Genomic DNA, 20,899 nt, shown 5'->3' on the forward strand with positions numbered 1-20,899 from the left:
GTCCTGCAAGGGGCCCCCAGGCCGGAGGCCTGGGGCCCCGACGCAGCGGACCGCGGGTCGGGTCCTGCAAGGGGCCCCCAGGCCGGAGGCCTGGGGCCCCGACGCAGCGGACCGCGGGTCGGGTCCTGCAAGGGGCCCCCAGGCCGGAGGCCTGGGGCCCCGACGCAGCGGACCGCGGGTCGGGTCCTGCAAGGGGCCCCCAGGCCGGAGGCCTGGGGCCCCGACGCAGCGGACCGCGGGTCGGGTCCTGCAAGGGGCCCCCAGGCCGGAGGCCTGGGGCCCCGACGCAGCGGACCGCGGGTCGGGTCCTGCAAGGGGCCCCCAGGCCGGAGGCCTGGGGCCCCGACGCAGCGGACCGCGGGTCGGGTCCTGCAAGGGGCCCCCAGGCCGGAGGCCTGGGGCCCCGACGCAGCGGACCGCGGGTCGGGTCCTGCAAGGGGCCCCCAGGCCGGAGGCCTGGGGCCCCGACGCAGCGGACCGCGGGTCGGGTCCTGCAAGGGGCCCCCAGGCCGGAGGCCTGGGGCCCCGACGCAGCGGACCGCGGGTCGGGTCCTGCAAGGGGCCCCCAGGCCGGAGGCCTGGGGCCCCGACGCAGCGGACCGCGGGTCGGGTCCTGCAAGGGGCCCCCAGGCCGGAGGCCTGGGGCCCCGACGCAGCGGACCGCGGGTCGGGTCCTGCAAGGGGCCCCCAGGCCGGAGGCCTGGGGCCCCGACGCAGCGGACCGCGGGTCGGGTCCTGCAAGGGGCCCCCAGGCCGGAGGCCTGGGGCCCCGACGCAGCGGACCGCGGGTCGGGTCCTGCAAGGGGCCCCCAGGCCGGAGGCCTGGGGCCCCGACGCAGCGGACCGCGGGTCGGGTCCTGCAAGGGGCCCCCAGGCCGGAGGCCTGGGGCCCCGACGCAGCGGACCGCGGGTCGGGTCCTGCAAGGGGCCCCCAGGCCGGAGGCCTGGGGCCCCGACGCAGCGGACCGCGGGTCGGGTCCTGCAAGGGGCCCCCAGGCCGGAGGCCTGGGGCCCCGACGCAGCGGACCGCGGGTCGGGTCCTGCAAGGGGCCCCCAGGCCGGAGGCCTGGGGCCCCGACGCAGCGGACCGCGGGTCGGGTCCTGCAAGGGGCCCCCAGGCCGGAGGCCTGGGGCCCCGACGCAGCGGACCGCGGGTCGGGTCCTGCAAGGGGCCCCCAGGCCGGAGGCCTGGGGCCCCGACGCAGCGGACCGCGGGTCGGGTCCTGCAAGGGGCCCCCAGGCCGGAGGCCTGGGGCCCCGACGCAGCGGACCGCGGGTCGGGTCCTGCAAGGGGCCCCCAGGCCGGAGGCCTGGGGCCCCGACGCAGCGGACCGCGGGTCGGGTCCTGCAAGGGGCCCCCAGGCCGGAGGCCTGGGGCCCCGACGCAGCGGACCGCGGGTCGGGTCCTGCAAGGGGCCCCCAGGCCGGAGGCCTGGGGCCCCGACGCAGCGGACCGCGGGTCGGGTCCTGCAAGGGGCCCCCAGGCCGGAGGCCTGGGGCCCCGACGCAGCGGACCGCGGGTCGGGTCCTGCAAGGGGCCCCCAGGCCGGAGGCCTGGGGCCCCGACGCAGCGGACCGCGGGTCGGGTCCTGCAAGGGGCCCCCAGGCCGGAGGCCTGGGGCCCCGACGCAGCGGACCGCGGGTCGGGTCCTGCAAGGGGCCCCCAGGCCGGAGGCCTGGGGCCCCGACGCAGCGGACCGCGGGTCGGGTCCTGCAAGGGGCCCCCAGGCCGGAGGCCTGGGGCCCCGACGCAGCGGACCGCGGGTCGGGTCCTGCAAGGGGCCCCCAGGCCGGAGGCCTGGGGCCCCGACGCAGCGGACCGCGGGTCGGGTCCTGCAAGGGGCCCCCAGGCCGGAGGCCTGGGGCCCCGACGCAGCGGACCGCGGGTCGGGTCCTGCAAGGGGCCCCCAGGCCGGAGGCCTGGGGCCCCGACGCAGCGGACCGCGGGTCGGGTCCTGCAAGGGGCCCCCAGGCCGGAGGCCTGGGGCCCCGACGCAGCGGACCGCGGGTCGGGTCCTGCAAGGGGCCCCCAGGCCGGAGGCCTGGGGCCCCGACGCAGCGGACCGCGGGTCGGGTCCTGCAAGGGGCCCCCAGGCCGGAGGCCTGGGGCCCCGACGCAGCGGACCGCGGGTCGGGTCCTGCAAGGGGCCCCCAGGCCGGAGGCCTGGGGCCCCGACGCAGCGGACCGCGGGTCGGGTCCTGCAAGGGGCCCCCAGGCCGGAGGCCTGGGGCCCCGACGCAGCGGACCGCGGGTCGGGTCCTGCAAGGGGCCCCCAGGCCGGAGGCCTGGGGCCCCGACGCAGCGGACCGCGGGTCGGGTCCTGCAAGGGGCCCCCAGGCCGGAGGCCTGGGGCCCCGACGCAGCGGACCGCGGGTCGGGTCCTGCAAGGGGCCCCCAGGCCGGAGGCCTGGGGCCCCGACGCAGCGGACCGCGGGTCGGGTCCTGCAAGGGGCCCCCAGGCCGGAGGCCTGGGGCCCCGACGCAGCGGACCGCGGGTCGGGTCCTGCAAGGGGCCCCCAGGCCGGAGGCCTGGGGCCCCGACGCAGCGGACCGCGGGTCGGGTCCTGCAAGGGGCCCCCAGGCCGGAGGCCTGGGGCCCCGACGCAGCGGACCGCGGGTCGGGTCCTGCAAGGGGCCCCCAGGCCGGAGGCCTGGGGCCCCGACGCAGCGGACCGCGGGTCGGGTCCTGCAAGGGGCCCCCAGGCCGGAGGCCTGGGGCCCCGACGCAGCGGACCGCGGGTCGGGTCCTGCAAGGGGCCCCCAGGCCGGAGGCCTGGGGCCCCGACGCAGCGGACCGCGGGTCGGGTCCTGCAAGGGGCCCCCAGGCCGGAGGCCTGGGGCCCCGACGCAGCGGACCGCGGGTCGGGTCCTGCAAGGGGCCCCCAGGCCGGAGGCCTGGGGCCCCGACGCAGCGGACCGCGGGTCGGGTCCTGCAAGGGGCCCCCAGGCCGTCCTTGTAAACTGATTTAAAGACAGGTCGCAAAGGTTCTGTTCTGTTCTGTTCTGTTCTGTTCTGTTCTGTTCTGTTCTGTTCTGTTCTGTTCTGTTCTGTTCTGTTCTGTTCTGTTCTGTTCTGTTCTGTTCTGTTCTGTTCTGTTCTGTTCTGTTCTGTTCTGTTCTGTTCTGTTCTGTTCTGTTCTGTTCTGTTCTGTTCTGTTCTGTTCTGTTCTGTTCTGTTCTGTTCTGTTCTGTTCTGTTCTGTTCTGTTCTGTTCTGTTCTGTTCTGTTCTGTTCTGTTCTGTTCTGTTCTGTTCTGTTCTGTTCTGTTCTGTTCTGTTCTGTTCTGTTCTGTTCTGTTCTGTTCTGTTCTGTTCTGTTCTGTTCTGTTCTGTTCTGTTCTGTTCTGTTCTGTTCTGTTCTGTTCTGTTCTGTTCTGTTCTGTTCTGTTCTGTTCTGTTCTGTTCTGTTCTGTTCTGTTCTGTTCTGTTCTGTTCTGTTCTGTTCTGTTCTGTTCTGTTCTGTTCTGTTCTGTTCTGTTCTGTTCTGTTCTGTTCTGTTCTGTTCTGTTCTGTTCTGTTCTGTTCTGTTCTGTTCTGTTCTGTTCTGTTCTGTTCTGTTCTGTTCTGTTCTGTTCTGTTCTGTTCTGTTCTGTTCTGTTCTGTTCTGTTCTGTTCTGTTCTGTTCTGTTCTGTTCTGTTCTGTTCTGTTCTGTTCTGTTCTGTTCTGTTCTGTTCTGTTCTGTTCTGTTCTGTTCTGTTCTGTTCTGTTCTGTTCCTTGTTAAACAGGTGGTCAAAGCAACAACCAGTAACCATGCCAAATTTTTCCAGGTAGAGTGAAGTGAGCATCATATTGAACAAACCCAACAGCCAATGAAAAGAGATCTCACCACAGGCAAATATACCCAGCAGTGGAGAGAGGGATTAGTCAGTCCATCTTGTGTTCTACAGTGGGGGCAGAAAGTTTGGGCAACCTTGTTAATAGTCATGATTTTCCTGTATAAATCATTGGTTGTAACAATAAAAAAAAAAAAAAATCAGTTAAATATATCATATAGGAGAGACACAGTGATATTTGAGAAGTGAAATTAAGTTTATTGGATTTACAGAATGTGTGCAATAATGGTTTAAACAAAATTAGGCAGGTGCATAATTTTGGGCACCACAAAAAAAGAAATGAAATCAATATTCAGTAGATCCTCCTTTTGTAGACATTACAGCCTCTAAACGCTTCCTTTAACTTCCAATGAGAGTGTGGATTCTGGTTGAAGGTATTTTGAACCATTCCTCTTTACAAAACATTTCTAGTTCATTCAGGTTTCATGGCTTCTGAGCATGGACAGTTCTCTAACTCACACCACAGATTTTCAATTATATTCAGGTCTGGGGACTGAGGTGGCCAATCCAGAATGTTGTACTTGTTCCTCTGCATGAATGCCTTAGTGGATTTTGAGCAGTGTTTAGGGTCCTTGTCTTGTTGAAAGATCCAGCCTTGGCGCAGCTGCAGTTTTGTCACTGATTCCTCGACATTGGTCTCCAGAATCTGCTGAAACTGAGTGGAATCCATGAGTCTCAACTTTGACAAGATTTTCAGTCCCTGCACTGGCCACACAGCATGATGGAACCACCAAAATTTTACTGTAGGTAGCAGGTGTTTTTCTTGGAATGCGGTGTTCTTTTTCCTCCATGCATAATACCCCTTGTTATGCCCAAATAACTCATCAGTCCACAGCACCTTATTCCAAAATGAAGCTGGCTTGTCCAAATGTGCTTTATCATATCTCAAGCAGCCCTGTTTGTGCTGTGGGCTTTCTCTGCATCACTCTTGCATTACAGCATCTCCTTGTGTAAAGTGCGCCGAATGGTTGAACGATGCACATCATCTTAATCTGCAGCAAGGATTATGTTGCAGGTCTTTGGTGCTGGTCTGTGGGTTGACTGGCTATTCTCACCATTCATTGCTTCTGTCTGTGATTTTTCTTGGTCTGCCACTTCGAGCCTTAACTTGAACTTAGCCTGTAGTCTTCCATTTCCTCAATACGTTCCTAACTGTGGAAACTGACAGCTGGAATCTCTGAGACAGCTTTCTGTATACTTCCCCTAAATTATGATGGGGAACAATCTTTGTCTTCAGGTCATTTGAAAGTTGTTTTGAGACCCCCATGTTTCTATTCTTCAGAGAAAGTTTTTTTTTTTTTTTAACCACCTGCCGCCCGCGTCACGCCAGTAGGCGTGGCCGCGGCGGCAGCCCCAGGTCCGCCTAACGCCGATTGGCGGAAGGTCCTTTCTATGCACAATGTGGGCGATCGCGCGCACATCGCCCAGCATCCCGTGCGGCCCCCCTGTGTCATCAGCCCGCCGGCCAATTAGCAGCGCCGGCGGGCTGCGATCATTCAAACAGCCCAATCCTATGCGTATAATACACGTTATGTAAACAACGTGTATTATACTGGCTGCCTCCTCCTCTCCTGGTCACAGTGTTCCCGGACCACCAGGAGAGAGGACGGCAGCCCTGCTCACTAAGACCCGCACGTTTCCCTGCTCGATCCCCCCCGCGATCGCCGCTGATCACCCCCACAGCCCCCCTCACTGCCCTGCCAAGGCGTCTGACTGAGGTCTGAGTGTCATCTGGTCGACTGTCACAGCTCTGATCGAGGTCTGAGTGACATCTATTGTCTGTGCACTGATTGATTTTTGACATCTGATTGATTAGTGATTGGTTTTTGATCATCTGTGATTGCCTGTGATTTCAATTGCTGTTTTCGTTGGTTGGCATCTGACAGCGGCACTTTGATTGTTATCTGGTCGCCTGTCACAGCTTTGATCGAGGTCTGAGTGACATCTATTGTCTGTGCACTGATTGATTTTGACATCTGATTGATTAGTGATTGGTTTTTGATCATCTGATTGCCCTGTGATTTCAATTGCTGTTTACATTGGTTGGCATCTGACAGCGGCACTGTGATTGATATCTGGTCGCCTGTCACAGCTCTGATCGAGGTCTGAGTGAGATCTGAGTGACATCTATTGCCTGTGCACTGTTTTTTGGCCAGTGAGTTAGCTAGGCTTTGTTAGGTAGTTAGCGCCCAGCCCACTACACCGCAGTCACTAATAAGTCGCTGATTAGCGTCATCACTGTCGCTAATCAGCATTGGTACTATATAGTATCTGTAAGTGATCAGTACTGATCGCAGTCAGATCTATATAAGTACGTTAGGGTCACCTTAGAGTAGGCTCCACTAAAAACGCAGTGTTTGCCCGATCAGGCCTGATCGTTCTGCCGCACTTGCGTTCAGCCCGCCCCACCAAGTGAAAAAATTTTTTGTTTTCTGATCACTGCAAAAAACCAACACAATAGTTGCGACGCTATAAAGATAGTTTTGATTTTTTTTTTTTTAATCAAAACTGAGCGATCGCAGCTGATTACTTAACAAATACTCCCATTTGCTAGACAGGTGCATTTTTTTCCCTGGGTGGTCTCAGAGGAATACCCCCTAAATTTAGCAGCCCAAAATGGCAAAAAAGATGTATTCCCTGCAAGAGGCCTACAGTATTATGGCCGAGTCGGGTGAGAGTGATTGGGACTTCTCATCCGATGAATCCGGCTCAGAATATGAACCTGTAGAGGACAGTGACTCTCTGACCGATAGTTCTGATGACGAGGTTGTGGTCCCTGCTAGCGCCAGGCGTACCCGACCCCATGTCAGTGGACCGCAGGATCAACCTCAAGGGCAGCAGAGTGGTGCTTGCGCTGATCCAGATTTTGATGGTGAGGCATGCACCAACAGCGCAGCACATCCTGGACTTGAAACCAGTACTGCCGTAGACCCTGGTGAAGTGGCGAGCACCAGCATGGCAGTTGAAACTGGTTCGGTGGTACGTGCAGTAAGACCCCAGTCGCAGCCACCAGAAACACGGGCCCGTAGTACCCCTAGGCTCCCAGAGGTGCTGGCAAACCCTCATTGGAAGTTCCCTAATTCCGCCGCACCCGTAGTGCCCCCTTTCACCGCCCAGTCTGGAGTCCAGGTGGAGACAGATCATCTAGGATCGGCCCTAGACGCTTTTCATCTGATCTTCACCGAGGATCTCTATGACTTAGTCGTGGCAGAGACCAACCGTAAGGCCACACAATTTATCACCGCCAATCCGAACAGCTCCCATGCCCAGCCTTTTCGGTGGAAACAGGTCACAGTTTTCGAATTTAAAATCTTTTTGGGCCTTCTCCTTAACATGGGTCTAACTAAAAAAAAATGTATTGCGGTCCTATTGGTCTACGCACCCAATACATCACATGCCCATGTACTCTGCTGCCATGTCCAGGTCACGTTTTCAGGACATCCTGCGCTTCCTGCACTTTAATGATGATACAACCTGTCATGAAAGAGGCCACGCTGACTATGACCGGCTCCACAAATTTCGGCCCCTCATAGACCACCTGTCATCCAAATTTGCAGATGCTTACACCCCTGAACAGAACATCTGTATAGACGAGTCCCTCGTACATTTTTCCCGGGCGCCTTGGCATTAAGCAGTACATCCCAACCAAGCGCGCCCGGTATGGTGTCAAGCTGTATAAGCTCTGTGAAAGGGCCACAGGCTATACATATCGCTTTAGGGTCTATGAGGGAAAAGACACAAAATTGGAGCCGGTCGGATGCCCTGACTACCTGGGGTGCAGTGGCAAGATTGTGTGGGACTTGGTGTCACCCTTATTCCACAAGGGGTACCATCTCTATGTGGACAACTACTACACAAGTGTGTCCCTCTATCAGCATTTGAAGATACTCGGAATTCCCTGCTGTGGCACCGTGCGGCCTAGTCGCCGGGGCTTCCCCCAATATCTCACTGCTACCCGACTTGCACGGGGGGAGAGGGCTGCCTTGTGTAATGACGACCTTCTTGCAGTGAAATGGAAGGACAAGAGGGACGTTTACCTTCTGTCGACCATTCACGGAGACACGACAGTCCAAATTCAGCGAGCAACTGAGGTTGTTGAGAAACCCCTCGCCGTCCACGACTATAATTTAAACATGGGAGGGGTGGACTTCAATGACCAGATGTTGGCGCCCTATTTAGTTTCCCAAAGGACCAGCCGCTGGTATAAGAAAGTGGCTATTTACTTGATTCAATTAGCAATGTACAACAGCTTTGTTCTCTACAGTAAGGCTGGGAGAACAGGATCCTTCCTTAAAGAGAACCCGAGGTGTGTTTAAAGAATGTTATCTGCATACAGAGGCTGGATCTGCCTATACAGCCCAGCCTCTGTTGCTATCCCAAACCCCACTAAGATCCCCCTGCACTCTGCAATCTCTCATAAATCACAGCCGTGCTGTGAGGCTATGTTTACATCTGTAGTGTCAGTCTCAGCTGCTCCCCCGCCTCCTGCATAGCTCCGGTCCCTGCCCCCCTCCCTTCTCTCCAATCAGCAGGGAGGGAAGGGATGCAGGCGGGGACTGGAGTTCTGCAGGAGGCGGGGAGAGCAGCAGACTGACACTATAGAGATAAACATAGCCAGCTCTGACAAGCTGTTTGTCAGCAGCACGGCTGTGATTTATGAGGGATTGCAGAGTGCAGAGGGACCTTAGGGGGGTTTGGGATAGCAACAGAGGCTGGGCTGTATAGGCAGATCCAGCCTCTGTATGCAGATAATATTCTTCAAACCCACCTCGGGTTCTCTTTAAATTTCAGGAAGAGATCATTACGGAACTCCTGTATCCAGGAGGGGCCGTAGCCAATCCCCCTGATGTAGTTAGCCGGCTACATGAAAGACACTATGCTTATGTCTTTCCGAGTACCCCAGGTCAGCGCACCCCAAGAAAACATTGTCGTGTCTGTAAGAGGGATGGAATGAGGCGTGACACCACTTTTTATTGTCCCTACTGTCCTGACCAGCCTGCCCTATGCATAGGGTAGTGTTTTGAAAAGTTCCACGAACACATTCGCTATTGGAGTAGGGAACGTGAGACACAGTAGTAGTCTCTCAAGGCTCTTTCACACTGGAGCGATGTGTTGCAGCATATTGCCTAGCGAAAGTCCCACTTTGCAGTCCCCCCCTTACGCCGGAAGTGTTCGACTTAAAGCTAGTGCATACCTACGCTACTGCGCGGCTCCTGTGTGTGAAACCAGACATCTGCTTTTGAGAGACCCAAATACACTGGAGTGATGGTTGCAGCATATTGCTTAGCGAAAGTCCCACTTTGCAGTCCCCCCTTACGCCGGAAGTGTTCGACTTAAAGCTAGTGCATACCTACGCTACTGCGCGACTCCTGTGTGAAACAAGACATCTGCTTTTGAGAGACCCAAATACACAGGGCTGCCAGAAACCTCTCCTTTCACTTGGGACAAAGTGCATAGTGTACTTTGCTACATCTCTGTGCGCTTTGCGCTTTGCACACTGTCCCATGGGGAAGGAGAAGTTTGTCCTCGGAAGGCAAGTTAAAAAAAACAAACAAAAAAAAAAACAGGTAAGCAAAAGTTCCAAATGTTAATGTTTGGTTAAAAAGGTTTAATAAAGTTTACGAAAGTTAATGTTAATGAATTTCTTGCATTGCTGCTTGCGTGTTTTTTTTTTTGTATGTTTTTTCTCTCTCTTTTTCCATCCTTTACCCTTCCAGGTGGACCGAGCGAACGACTGATCGACCAACCAGCTGCAGCACTGATGGTGCATCCTGACAGAAGCATTGCGCGTCTGTCAGATTACACACAAGTCGGTGCATGCAGCGCTGCAGGACGAGATTTCTCCTCCGCAGTAAGATACGTTTGCCAAGGCATATGAGCTGAGGGGTGGTGTTGGAGCTCCTATGCTTTGGCAAGCACTTTGTATCAAAACTGGCAAAGGTTTTTTCATCCACATCGATCGATGTGAATGGATTAATCTGGTTTGCCAGGGCATAGGAGCAAAGTGGGTTTGGAAAATTTTGTGGGCGGTGCTCCTATGTCCTGGCAAACGCCATGCCCCCCTCTTTTTTCACATATTTCGGCAGATATTTTTCATCCACATTGATCAATGCGAATGTGAGAATCTTTGCCGTTCCTTTTTCCTTTTATGGAGAAAAAAGTGCATCACCCGTATGCCCAATATAAGGAGTATAGCAGAAACTCCTAATACTGGCCATACATGTAATGATTGTGGAGATGCTAAAATGCCAGGACAGACCCCCACAAGTGACCCCATTTTGGAAAGAAGACACCCCAAGGTATTCGCTGAGGGGCATGGTGAGTTCATAGAAGATTTTATTTTTTGTCATAAGTTAGCAGCAATGGATTTTTTTATTTTTTCCCACAAAGTGTCATTTTCCGCTAACTTGTGCCAAAAAATAAAATTTTATATGAACTCACTATGCCCCTCGTGGAATACCTTGGGGTCTCTTCTTTCCAAAATGGGGTCATTTCTGGGGGGTTTTACTGTCCTGGAATTGTTTGGTGGGGGCCTAAATTGTGAGCACCCCTGTAAAGCCTAAAGGTGCTCATTGGACTTTGGGCAAGTTTGCGCAGCTAGCCTGCAAAAAAGTGTCACATGAGGTGGTATTGCCATTCTCATGAGTAGTAGTATAATGTGTTTTGGGGTGTCTTTCCACACATACCCATGCTGAGTGGGAGAAATATCTCTGTAAATGACAATTTAGTGTAAAAAAAAATGGAAAAAAAAATTGTCATTTACAGAGATATTTCTCACACACAGGATTGGTTATGTGTGAAATACACCCCAAAACACATTATACTACTATTCCTGAGTACAGCGATACCACACGTGTGACACTTTTTTGCAGCCTAGCTGTGCAAAGGGACCCAAAGTCCAATGAGTACCTTTAGAATTTCACAGGTCAATTTTAATTATTTGGTTTCCAGACTACTCCTCACAGTTTAGGGCCCCTAAAATGCCAAGGCAGTATAGGAACCCCACAAGTGACCCCATTTTGGAAAGAAGACACCCCAAGGTATTCCATGAGGGGTATGGTGAGTTCATAGAAGATTTTATTTTTTGTCACAAGTTAGTGGAAAATGACACTTTGTGAGAAAAAAAACCTAAAAAATCCATTTCCACTAACTTGTGTCAAAAAATAAAATATTCTATGAACTCATCATACCCCTCATGGAATACCTTGGGGTGTCCACTTTCCAAAATGGGATCACTTGTGGGGTTCCTATACTTCCCTGGCATTTTAGGGGCCCAAAACCGTGAGGTGTAGTCTGGAAAACAAATGAGTAAAATTGACCTGTGAAATCCTAAAGGTACTCATTAGACTGTGGGCCCCTTTGCACAGCTAGGCTGCAAGAAGGTGTCACACATGTGGTATCCCCGTACTCAGGAGAAGTAGTATAATGTGTTTTGGGGTGTCTTTTCACACATACCCATGCTGGGTGTGAGAAATATCTCTGTAAATGACAACTTTTTCCATTTTTTTTTTTTTTTTTTTTTTTTTTTTTTTTTTTTTTTTTTTTTTTTTACACACAATTGTCCATTTACAGAGATATTTCTCCCACCCAGCATGGGTATGTGTAAAAATACACCGCAAAACACATTATACTACTTCTCCTGAGTATGGGGATATCACGTGTGGCACTTTTTTGCATCCTAACTGCGCTAAGGGGCCCAAAGTCCAATGAGTACCGTTAGGATTTAACAGGTCATTTTGCGACATTTGGTTTCAAGACTACTCCTCACGGTTTAGGGCCCCTAAAATGCCAGGACAGTATAGGAACCCCACAAATTACCCCATTTTAGACAGAAGACACCCCAAGGTATTCAGTTAGGAGTATGGTGAGTTCATAGAAGATTTTATTTTTTTGTCACAAGTTAGCGGAAATTGAATTTTATTATTTTTTTCACAAAGTGTCATTTCCCTCTAACTAGTGACAAAAAATAAAATCTTCTATGAACTCACCATACTCCTAACTGAATACCTTGGGGTGTCTTCTTTCTAAAATGTGGTCATTTGTGGGGTTCCTATACTGTCCTGGCATTTTAGGGGCCCTAAACCGTGAGGAGTAGTCATGAAACGAAATTTCTCAAAATGACCTGTGAAATCATAAAGGTACTCATTGGACTTTGGGCCCCTTAGCGCAGTTAGGCTGCAAAAAAGTGCCATACTCAGGATAAGTAGTATAATGTGTTTTGCGGTGTATTTTTACATATACCCATGCTGGGTGGGAGAAATATCTCTGTAAATGGACAGTTGTGTGTAAAAAAATCAAAATAGTCATTTACAGAGATATTTCTCCCACCCAGCATGGGTATGTGTAAAAATACACCCCAAAACACATTATACTACTTCTCCCGAGTACAGCGATACCACATGTGTGGCACTTTTTTGCACCCTAACTGCGCTAAGGGGCCCAAATTCCAATGAGTACCTTTAGGATTTCACAGGTCATTTTGAGAAATTAGGTTTAAAGACTACTCCTCACGGTTTAGGGCGCCTAAAATGCCAGGGCAGTATAGGAACACCACAAATGACCCCATTGTAGAAAGAAGACACCCCAAGGTATTCCGTTAGGAGTATGGTGAGTTCATAGAAGCGTTTGTGAAAAAAACAATAAAAATCAATTTCCGCTAACTTGTGACAAAAAAATAAACGCTTCTATGAACTCACCATACTCCTAACGGAATACCTTGGGGTGTCTTCTTTCTATAATGGGTTTATTTGTGGTGTTCCTATACTGCCCTGGCATTTTAGGGGTCCTAAACCGTGAGGAGTAGTTTTGAAACCAAATGTCTCAAAATTACCTGTGAAATCCTAAAGGTACTCATTGGACTTTGGGCCCCTTAGCGCAGTTAGGGTGCAAAAAAGTGCCACACATGTGGTATCGCTGTACTCGAGAGAAGTAGTATAATGTGTTTTGGGGTGTATTTTTACACATACCTATGCTGGGTGGGAGAAATATCTTTGTAAATGGACAGTTACAGTGTGTAAAAAAAAATCTAAAAAAATCTCATTTACAGAGATATTTCTCCCACCCAGCATGGGTATGTGTAAAAATACACCCCAAAACACATTATACTATTTCTCCTGAGTACGGCGATACCACATGTGTGACACTTTTTTTGCACCCTAACTGTGCTAAGGGGCCCAAAGTCCAATGAGTACCTTTAGGATTTCACAGGTAATTTTGAGACATTTGGTTTCAAAACTACTCCTCACGGTTTAGGACCCCTAAAATGCCAGGGCAGTATAGGAACACCACAAATAAACCCATTATAGAAAGAAGACACCCCAAGGTATTCCGTTAGGAGTATGGTGAGTTCATAGAAGATTTTACTTTTTGTTACAAGTTAGCGGAAAATGACACTTTGTGAAAAAAACAATAAAAATCAATTTTTTGCAGCCTGGGTGCGCTAAGGGGCCCAAAGTCCTATGAGCACCTTTAGGCTTTACAGGGGTGCTTACAATTTAGCACCCCCAAAATGCCAGGACAGTAAACACCCCACAAATGACCCCATTTTGGAAAGTAGACATCCCAAAGTATTCAGAGAGGGGCATGGTGAGTCTGTGGCAGATTTCATTTTTTTTTGTCACAAGTTATCAGAAATGGAAACTTTTTATTATTTTTTTGGTCACAAAGTGTCATTTTCCGCTAACTTGTGACAAAAAATAAAATCTTCTATGAACTCACCATGCCTCTTAGTGAATACTTTGGGATTTCTTCTTTCCAAAATGGGGTCATTTGGGGGGTATTTATACTATCCTGGAATTCTAGCCCCTCATGAAACATGACAGGGGGTCAGAAAAATCAAAGATGCTGGAAAATGGGAAAATTCACTTTTTGCACCATAGTTTGTAAACGCTATAACTTTTACCCAAACCAATAAATATAGGCTGAATGGGTTTTTTTTTATCAAAAACATGTTTGTCCACATTTTTCGTGCTGCATGTATACAGAAATTTTACTTTATTTGAAAAATGTCAGCACAGAAAGTTAAAAAAAATCATTTTTTTTACAAAATTCATGTCTTTTTTGATGAATATAATAAAAAGTACAAATCGCAGCAGCAATCAAATAGCATCAAAATAAAGCTGTATTAGTGACAAGAAAAGGAGGTAAAATTTGTTTGGGTGGTAAGTTGTATAACCGAGCAATAAACAGTTATAACTGCAGTGGTCTGAATTGTAAAAAATGGCCTGGTCTTTAGGGGGGTTTAGCACTGCAGTCTTCAAGGGGTTAAAGGAGGGAAACTTACCCCCTAAATTCTCTTTCTCTTAATTGGATTTACCTGTCTAGGTAGGTCAGGGGTCACTGAGCTTATCAAGCCAATTTGAGTTCCAATAATTAGATTTTTAACAGCCCTGTGGGTGCTGCAGCTGCTGTCAGCAGTGAGGCTGGGGCCCTGTGGCTGGCCTGGCTAGCAGTGAGGCCCTGTGGGTGCTGTTGTCAGCGGTGAGGCTGGGGCCCTGTGGCTGGCACTCAGTACGCTACGCTAAACTCCCTACCTACCCAAAGCTAAACCCCAAAGCAAATGGCGCCGATCACGCGCGTTCGGGTATTTATGCACCCGAACACATGACCCGCTCGCCAAATCACAGTGCAAGACGCGCGTTCGACCAAACGTTCGGCCAAGGACAAGTTCGAGCATCCACCACAGACACTGAGGTGTTCGGATGGTGTTCGCCGTGAACTTGAACACCACAAAATTTGCCAAATCCCGAACAGTGGCGATCAATACTAGTAACAACCAACAATTTATACAGGAAAATCATGACGATTAACAAGATTACCCAAATTTTCACATCCCACTGTATGCAAGTGGAGGTAGACCGAGCCAGTCAGAGAACTGTATTGTGCAGTGTTCTCCCCAGGATTTTTTTTTCCCAGCCAGGTGGCATGAAAAAAGTAGCCGGGTGGGGTGGCACGGGAAAATTTAGATGTTGTGGAAAATTAAATATGCTCTAATTATATCCCACACATGCGCCCATGTGTATGCTGGCAACCACGTACGGCATGTGTATGGATGGACGCAGTCCCAGAGCTAGCGGTGCACACGGACAAGTATAGGGGCAGCTGTGTTTTGGCCCCGCTGTGATTTAACCTGCTGGGCATTCTGATTTCTGCGGCCATGCGCGTGCGGGAGGTTTTTTTTCGCCCGGTTTGTTTTTAAGATCATGTAGCTAGCCTAGCGCTAGCTACATGATTCTCCCCGTTCAGCTCCTTCCCTCCCACCCTTCTGATCGCCGCCAGCGATCACCCCCATAAGGAAATCCCGTTCTGAACGGGGATTTCCCTATGGGCTTCCCCGTCGCCATGGCGATGACTGGAGTGACGTCAGCGACGTCATGGTCGTCTTGACGTCACAGGGACTCCCAATCCACCGCAAAGTGCAGCCTGGCGGCGATTGGCCAGGCTGCACACAGGGTCTGTGGGGGGGGGGGGGGGCTCTTTTGCGTTGGGTCAGCAGCGAGCGGCAGCGATCGGGTAGGACACACAGCAAGCTAAGTGCTTGCTGTGGGGTTTAAAAAAAAAAATTCAAATCGGCCCAGCGGGGCCTGAGAGATGCCCTCTAGCATCTCTGGACGAGCACAGCTCATCCAGAACGCTAGGGAGGTTAATCTATGGTGTGTGAACTCTGGGGATGATTACCGTAATGTGATGCAAATCATTTCTTCAAACATTAAAATTTCATGAAAATTATACAACTTGAACCTGTACCACAAAAATTTTGACAGTTATTCTCATTGGTCCAAATTCAAGCTGCATATAAAATTTACAGGACATTTGACAGTTAAGAGAAATTTGCATCTCATTGATCATCCCTAGTGAACTCCACCCTTACCTAAACATTAACTCTTTCCTCTCCATGCCAGGTCAAGCTTAAAGGGAACCTAAACTGGGAGGGATATGGATGTTTCCTTTTAAACAATACCAGTTGCTTGTTGGTCCTGCTGATCTCTTTGGCTGCAGCAATGGTTGTATCACACACCTGAAACAAGCATGCAGCTGATCCAGTCTGACTTTAGTCAGAGCACCTGATCTGCATGCTTGTTGAGGGGTTGTGGCTAAAAGTATTAGAGACACAGAAGCAGCAGGAGATTCAGGTAACTGGTATTATGTGAAAAGGAAAAAAAATCCATATACCTCTTAGTTTCAGTTCCCTTCAAAGGATACCCAAAGTGACATGATGAGATAGACGTGTATGTACAGTGCCTAGCACACAAATAACTATGCTGTGTTCCTTTTCTTCTTTCTCTGCCTGAAAGAGTTAAATATCAGGTATGTAAGTGGCTGACTCAGACAGGGAGTGACTACAGTGAGACCCTCACTGATAAGAAATTCCCCTTTTTATCTCTTTCTTGCTCTCAGAAGCCATTTTCTTCTAGGAAGGAGTTTTATAGTTGGAATTTCTTATCAGCGAGATATAAAAGACAAAAACCGAGAGCCCAATATGGTGTAGTAGGTATTAACACAGGAGGAATATAAATGAAAGGTAAGTATTATACTTACAAACACGGGTTACCGCAAAGGCAACCACTGTATAGGCAGGTGGGGAGTACAAGCCTGTCCCCACTCAGGATTAAGATGTCGCTCTCTGTGATAGAAGAAAGGAGGGTATGACACCCTTCCACCAAGGGTGGTTTGCTGGATAGACAGGTGTACAGAGGCGCCAGTAGAATAAAAGATAATAAAAGGTTTAAAACATCTAGGTGGCGGTGGTGGACCGGCCAACCTAAAATACACGATGCTGTCAATTCAAATCAACGAGAATTTATTCACATACTCCACAATACTGCGACGCGTTTCTCGGGTCAAAAGCCCGCTTCCTCAGGCATTAAACAACAGGAGTATCTCACTACAAGATGACAGAGATATAAACCACATCAGGGAACCGTATAGAGTATATAATAAACATGTATACAAGATAATATTTGTATTAAGGGGAGATGATGTGATGATACCGTGGGTAGTGGTATAGTGTATGATTGGTCGTATAATGTATGGAACATGAGAGAGGGGGGGGGGGGGGGGGGCTACGGTGGCCGTGGGAAGACGTGGGAGGCAGTGTGGGAATATGGTTGGGCTAGGGGTCGAAGTGATCTATTGCAGTAAGTATATGTGGGGTTTAAGGGATGTTAAGTTATACTAGTAGGTTGCACGCTTTAGATATCTAGGTAAAAATCACTCACATCGTAGATCAAATTAGTAAGTTATAGTGTTTAAGTGTTTAAATGCCTGGACAAAAATCACTTACCAGCTATATGTCCTGATCAGGCTCAGCACCTCTGTGCTTGTATGCCCGCTTAGGACCTTTAAATAGATCCATGTGCTGTATGGTTTAGCGTGGCTAGAGGGCGTGGTTGGAGGCAGTGGTCCTGGTCAGGAGCCAATGGGGTGTGCGAGTGGGTGGAGACCTCAGGGCGGCCAGTGTAAGCGTAATGGGGAAGGAGATGTGGGTCATGAACAGCGGGGCGGTGCGTACAATACGTCATGCCGCTCGCCGCTAGTACGCGTGTGCATGGTCGCGTCATAAGGCTGGCCGCTATTGCGCATGCGAACCCTGCCACGTGTACGGAACAGAGCAGGATAGTTCAACATACGGACAGCGCGTGCGCGAGGGGCGGGGGTGGCCATGTTGGATAAGGGAATAGAGGGCAGCCTAAATGAGGGGGATCCAGTGGGCAAGGGGGATGAACATAGGTGCATAAAAGCCATTGGAATACGTATAATGATATTAGAACAATGTGCAAAGAAACTGATCATGTGACTTCTTATATTTGTAACAAATACGTATACCATTAACGGAGATCCTGGTAGTAGAGTAATGCTGCCATCTAGTGGCCACTTGAAGTACATTTCCAGTTTAGGAATTATAGTAATTCCCAGGGAATGCTGTGTTCTAATAGAAGGTTTCAGTGTGTGTGTACACTAGTGTTGATGATGTGTCTCAGCAGTAAGTGTCACACCCTTAAATGTACATATATGTAAACAATTACGCATAAACATCAATATATCTATACAAATATCTACTCCTGACATAGGGATTGGTTATGTTTGGTTCACGTAACAATAAAAACAGGGAAGGGGGGGGGGGGAAGAGGGATAGGATTTGTACACGGAGAAAATGCAAGGAAAATCACAAGGAAAATTCACATCAAGTGATGTCCACCTGAGGGACACGAACACATAATCGTATGTGCATGGTTCGCAAAGGTGACCGATATTAACGTGCATATGTACTCAATCGTTGTCATACCTCATAAACACATACAGATTAACCTGAAGAGCAAACACAATTTGCTAGTTAAACTAATAAAAACCATGAAGAGACATAAAAGGCATAAAAAGGACAAATGATACCTATAAAAAACATCACATATAAAAATTAATAAAAAAATTAATAAAAGGAGAGCGCCAGATTAAAAAAGATCTATTATTTTTGGGTAGTGTGTCTAATACATCTTCTCCAGTACCTCATTGAGGCCACCTGGAGTTAATGTTTTTAGAATTTGTATCCAATATATCTCTCGTTTTTTGAGGGAGTCAAAAGAGTCAGAGTGAGAGTGTGGGACAGATTCAATAAAGGTGATACGAAATAGTGCAGGGTCACTGTTGTGGTGTGTGGCGAAGTGACGTGAGACACTGTGTAGGGGGTACTTCTTGCTGATGTTTCTTTTATGTTGTCCTACTCTGCTTCTGGCTATTTGAGTGGTTCTGCCCACATACTGTAGCTGGCACGGGCAGGAAATGACGTAGATGATGTATTTAGATCCACAGTTGATAGCGTTTTTAATATTGAATGTTGTATTAGTGACCGAGGAGGAAAAGGTAGATGTACTGAGGACGAATTGGCATGCCAAACATCTCTGATGTTGGCATGGGGCACTTCCTGGGGGAGAGGTGGTCTGGGAGTTCATGTTACTGATAGGGGGTTGGCGGAGCCTGCTGGGAGCCAGTAGGCTGCGAAGATTAGGGGCGCGTCTGTATGTGATAGCTGGTTTTATGGGTAGGATAGGACGTAGGTGGGGGTCCTGGAGAAGGATCTCCCACCTTCTATTGAGGATGCTGCGAATGGACAGATGCTGGTGGCTGTATTTGGTAATGAAGCGGGGTGCGTTACTGGTTTCAGTATCAGGATCTAGTGTGGGTGGTTTCGGGATTTTAGCCTTGTGGTGTGCGTCCTGTAGGAGTTTTTTGGGGTACTTCCGGTCTGTGAATTTGGTTGTCAGGACTTTGGATTGTGTATTGTACTGTTGGATATCTGTGCAGTTGCGGTATATTCTTTTGTATTGACTGTAGGGGATATTTTTGGTCCAGGGGCGGTGGTGGAAACTGTGGTAGTGTATATAGTTATTGGCGTCCACGGGTTTGAAAAAGGTTTTGGTTTTGATGTGATGTTGGTCCGTGTAAAGGACCAGGTCTAGAAATTCAATGGAGGTGGGGTCATGGTGTGAGGTAAATTGTAGGCCTGCTGGATTGTTATTAAGGTAATCTAGAAAAGAGGGAATGGAGTCAGAGGAACCTTTCCAAATGAAAATCAAATCGTCGATATATCTTTTGTAAAAGATAATTTTGTTGGAGAAGGGGTTGTCTGAGTATAATTTGGTGTGTTCTAGGAGACCCATGGCCAGATTTGCATAGGAAGGAGAGAAAGAACTTCCCATGGATACTCCGCTGACTTGGTGGTAGGTGGATTCTTGAAATGTGAAAATATTATTGTTAAGGATGAATTCAGTACACTGTACTAGAAATGATTGTTGTATTGGTGGCATAGATGTGTTGGATTTAAGGTAGTATTGTAAGGCGGTGAGTCCAAAGGAGTGCGGAATGTTGGTGTACAGGGAAGTAACATCGCAGGTGAGCCAAATGTAGTCATCCTGCCATGTTGTCGAGTGTAAAAATTGGATGAGATGCTGGGAGTCTTTTAAAAAGGATGGTAGGGCCTGAACATGGGGTTGAAGGTGTGTGTCAATAAATCGGGACAGATTGCTGGTTGCGGAATCAATACCTGAAATAATAGGTCTGCCCGGTGGTTTAAGGATGTTTTTGTGAATTTTGGGTAAGTGATAGAAGAATGGAGTTTTAGGATGATGGTTGATAATGAAGTTGCGTTAGTTTTTGGTAATGATGTTGTTGAGAAGTGCCTCATTAATAAAACTTTTGAGGGTTTTGTTAATTTCTGGTGTGGGATCTGTATTCAGTAGTTTATAGTGTTTGGGGTTATTTAATAGTCTGAGGGATTCTTCTAAATAGTCAACTCTGTCTAGGATGACTATCCCTCCCCCCTTGTCTGCCGGTTTAATGACGATGTTCGTGTTATTCCGCAGGGTTTGAAGGGCCGACCTTTCAGATGGCGTTAAATTTGAGGTAGGGAGGGTGTCGGGGATTGTAAGCTCTTGTAGGTCTTTTAGGACTAGGGAATAGAAGGTGTCAATAAAGTTTCCTTTGGAAGAAGTGGGGTAGAACCGTGAACGGCCTTTGAGTTTTGTATTAATGAATTTTTCTGTTTCAATTTCCGCCGTAGAAACCGAAACAGTGGGGATAGAGTCATTGCAAGTGATGATAAGGCTGGTGGGGTCTGTGTGGAGCGAGGTGTTGAGTTTTTTGATGGCAAAGGGTCTTTTAAGGGTGAGTTTGCGTATGTAAGTGTTAAGGTCATTAAATAGTTCAAATAGATCGGATTGATTGGTGGGGCAAAATGAGAGGCCTTTTTCTAATAGACCAGATTCCTGTTTTGTGAGATTATGATGGGAGAGATTGAAGATACTTCTTTTTGTTTCAGTGGTGGGAGGGGAGGTGATAAATGGGTGGAGGGCCGTTATCGTTTGTTTCTTTTTTCTTTTGCCTCTCCTTCCTCGTTTTCTGAGTCGGATAGTGGGCGTTTGTTCTTTTTCAAGGGTTGTAGATGGGATCGCGTGGAGATGGGACTGGGTAGTTGGGTCGAGAGGATGTTTTGTGTTAGGGAGGCAGGTAATTCTAAAAAAGAAGATGATAGAGTGGTTTTGTGGTTCGTCTGTATCTGTAAGTTGGGAAATT

At 49.6% G+C, this 20,899-nt stretch overlaps 1 long non-coding RNA gene across 1 annotated transcript in view; it reads right to left on the reverse strand.

Moving 5' to 3' along the window:
- The window catches only part of LOC137532395 (uncharacterized), a 42,437-nt gene extending 25,115 nt beyond the window's left edge, over positions 1-17,322 (reverse strand). The window contains exon 1 of the long non-coding RNA XR_011023917.1: positions 17,118-17,322. This is a non-coding gene — a long non-coding RNA (uncharacterized lncRNA). The remainder of the gene's footprint in view (positions 1-17,117) is intronic.
- Between the last annotated feature and the right edge of the window lie 3,577 nt (positions 17,323-20,899).

The sequence above is a fragment of the Hyperolius riggenbachi genome, chromosome 9 (assembly GCF_040937935.1).
Source record: "Hyperolius riggenbachi isolate aHypRig1 chromosome 9, aHypRig1.pri, whole genome shotgun sequence".
Classification (NCBI taxonomy): Eukaryota; Metazoa; Chordata; class Amphibia; order Anura; family Hyperoliidae; genus Hyperolius; species Hyperolius riggenbachi.